Consider the following 3963-nt stretch of genomic DNA (forward strand, 5'->3'; position numbering starts at 1 on the left):
GAACCACGCAAAACTTGGTAGGATGAGGGAACTAGTGGGGGAAGCAGGAGTGTTAGTAGGACTGGACCTGCCCTTGGAGGGTGAGGGAACTGAAGCAGGGATCCAATGCCCATGTCAGGGCAATTGTTTGAGTCAGAGGAGAAATATTTTAGGCTGAAAGTGAAACAGCTGATCTGTGGCAGCCTAAATGGAATGAGAATCAGACAGTCCTTGCCACAGCCATACGTATCCCAGTCAGGCACACAGGTCCCCTGGAAGGTGCAATGGCTGGGAGCTGGAGTTTAGGGATTGTGGAGCAATCCCCAGGTAAGGGCTGCTGTTGACTGTGGCGAGACCGATGGAGGGGATGTGAGGGAGGAGACTGTGGTGGAAAATGCCTTTGGAAGAAAGCCGGGCAGTCATGGAAGCAAGGCGACACTGCTGAGTCACACATAGGACGTGGAGCCACCACCATAGCCTCTCTCTCTCCACATACCAGGATCGGCAGCTGAACAATAGAGAGGCTGGCCAACCAGATGCCTGATGCTCTGAAATACAGAGTAGGCCCACACACAGGGTGCTTCTTTAGTGACTGATGTGTGCCTAACTACAAAGTAGGATCCCACCCTGGGTGCCCCTTTAAGTGCCTGATGTGCCAATCCATAAAGTAGGACCCCAGCCAAAGGGGCCCCTCCATGTGCCTGACGCACCAAACAACAGAGAAGAACCCTAGGAAAGGGAGCCCTCTAAGTGCCTGAATGGGTGGAGCTACAGAGAAAGACTGGCCAAAGAGACCTTCTGATCACCAAGAGGCCCAGAAAAAGATTTTGATAGGGCCATAACACCTGTGGCTGAGGCAGTTCATGTCCCTGCACATTTGGCGCCTCCAGGGTCTCCGCAAGCCAAGCAGCTGCGCCACCTTCACGCTCAACTCTCACTGGGGCAGAGTGGCCACAGGCAAAAAAAGGTCTTGCATCTATGCATGCAGGGTGGCTTCAGTTGTGTCCAACTGAAGTTGTGACCACGTAGACTGTGGCGTGCCAGGCTTCTCTGTCAGGGGTTTCTGCAGGCAAGAATACCAGAACATATTAGCCAATACTGGTTACCATACCCTTCTAGAGAACTATATTTCCTGCTGCCCTTGTCGCCAATCCCCATGAGTACCTGGTGCTGCCAGAACCCCTGAGACCCAAGCAGCTGCACCACTTCCACACTTGGCTCTCACAGAGGCAAGCCCAGGTCCTCCAGGGCAGCCTCAGGAGCAAACCCTGGTGGAAAACCCACATACAGAGGTGGAAGTAAAACCAAAATTGAAACCCAGGAGCAATGTGGTTAAGGAAGAAGACCCAAAACCTTCCTAGCAGCTGTACAAGCTGCAGATTAAATCCACATGATCAACTAGGCAGACTTTGTGTCTATGGAATATATAAATGGACATTGAGAGCTCCCACAAAAGAAAGCACGCTAGTTCTGAGAGGTGTGGGAATTGGAGGCAAGAACACAGAGGTGTGTGACCAGATTAGAATCTGAGCAACCTCCACAGCAGGTCCAAAGATCAGCACATTGTTAGAGGGCATCCTAAGGAGGTGAAGTGGACTGTGACTCCAAGCAAGGGAAAGGACTCTGACAGCAGTGACTCAAGAAAAACATTTATTATTCTTATGTTTTGACTAGTTCTGTAGGTTCTTTTGGATTTTTTTTTTTTCTTTTTTCCCCCCCGTTTTTTTCCTCCCTCTGTTGCAGTTGGCAATTTTATTGGCACTATGAAATCTAATTAAGCTTTTGAGCTTTTTAATTTTTTTTTCCAGTCACATTTTTCTATTGTTGTTATAAACCTGTGCCTCTACATTGGGTTTTTGCAGTTCTGTGGGGTTTTCATTTTTTCTTCATTCTTTTTTAAATTTTAATTTTTAAAACCTACTATTATTTTTTCTACATTTATTCCTTTGTTTTTCCTACTGTTCTTTTCCCCTTACAGTTAATCTTTAATGTATATAAATCTTTTTGTCTACCTCTTTTAAACTTTGCATATCTATTTAGTCTTTCTTTTCTTTCTTTTCTTCCCTCTCAACATATTTGCTAGTTTTATTTTCATTGCTTTATTGCCCACCTGGCACCTTGCTTTGGTTTTGTTTTCCAGTTTGTGCTTTAGTAAGTTTTGTTCTTAACTGGTAAATATAATTTTTGATTTCCTTTGTTTGCTGAGTCAATCTACTGTACTTTATTTTAGTTTGACTGTTTTGACTTGTTTATGGTTGGGTATGTATATGTGTACATTCCATTATTTTAAGTACTATTTGCCTGAATTTGTAACTGCCATTTCTCTTAGGTTCATCTTCATTTTCTCATTTGGGGGTATTTGTTTTAATCTCACTTAATGCCATAACAAACCACATGTGAAATCTTTGTTCCTGACCAGAGATCAAGCCTTGAACCTTTAGACTGGGAGCACTGATTCCAAGACCCTAGACTACCAGAGAACTAACCTTACGGAGTATCAAATAGTGAGACCTCACACATGGAAAACCACTTGAATACAAGACCTGGCATCACCCAACCACCAGTAGCAACCTGTGCAGGATGCCTCATCTAAACAACAAACAAACAAAAAAAAAATGAACCCAGTCATCAGCAGACAGGATTACCACCTCACTCAACCTTGCTGATCAGAGGAAAAACAAACAAAAAACTCAGCACAAATCTCACCCTATATGAAGCTTGCACAAGCCATTGGACCAACCTTAGGAGGGAAAAAACCAAAAGGAAGAAATAATTCAACCATGAACCCTGAGAAAAGGAGACCTCAAACACAGTAAGTAAAATAATAATAATAATAATAGTAATAATAATGAAAGGGCAAAGAAATACTACAAAATGAAGGAACAAATGAGAAACACAGAAGTCCAAATAAATGAAGAGGAAATAGGCAAACTACCAGAAAGAGAATTCAGAATAATGATAGTGAAGACGATCAAAAACCTTGAAAACAAAATGGAGAAAATGGAAGAATCAATTAACAAAGAACTAGAAGAATTAAAGAATAAACACACAGAGAAAAACAACACAATTACTGAAATTAAAAATACTCTGGGAAGAATCAATACCAAAATAGCTGAAGCAGAAGAACGAATCAGTGAGCTGGGGACAAAATGGTGACAATAACTTCTGAAGAGTAGAATAAAGTGAAAAGAATGAAAAGAAGTGAGGATAGTCTCAGAGACCTCTGGGACAATATCAAACTCAATAACATTCGAGTTATAGGGGTCCCAGAAGAAGAAGAGAAAAAGAAAAGGTATGAGAAAAAAAATTTTTTTTCAGTTTTATTTATTTATTTTTACTTTACAATATTGTATTGGTTTTGCCATACATTGACATGAATCCACCATGGGTGTAAATGTGTTCCCTATCCTAAGCCCCCCTCCCACCTCCCTCCCCATCCCATCCCTCTGGGTCACCCCAGTGCACCAGCCCCGAGCATCCTGTATCATTCATCAAACCTGGACTGGCGATTCGTTTCACATATGATAATTTACATGTTTCAATGCCATTCTCCCATGTCATCCCGCCCTCGCCCTCTCCCACAGAGTCCAAAGGACTGTTCAATACATCTGTGTCTCTTTTGCTGTCTTGTATACAGGGTTATTGTTGCCATATTTCTAAATTCAATATATATATGCATTACTATAATGTATTGGTGCTTTTCTTTCTGGCTCAATTCACTCTGTATAATAGGCTCCAGTTTCATCACCTCATTAGAACTGATTCAAATGTATTCTTTTAATGGCTGAGTAATATTCCATTGTGTATATGTACCACAACTTTGTTATCCATTCATCTGCCGATGGACATCTAGGTTGCTTACATATCCTGGCTATTACAAACAATGCTGTGATGAACATTGGGGCAAACTTGTCTCTTTCAATGCTGGGTGTGTATGCCAAGCAGTGGGATTGCTGGGTCATATGGCAGTTCTAGTTCCAGTTT

The sequence above is a fragment of the Cervus canadensis genome, chromosome 28 (genome assembly GCF_019320065.1).
Source record: "Cervus canadensis isolate Bull #8, Minnesota chromosome 28, ASM1932006v1, whole genome shotgun sequence".
In the NCBI taxonomy this organism is placed as follows: Eukaryota; Metazoa; Chordata; class Mammalia; order Artiodactyla; family Cervidae; genus Cervus; species Cervus canadensis.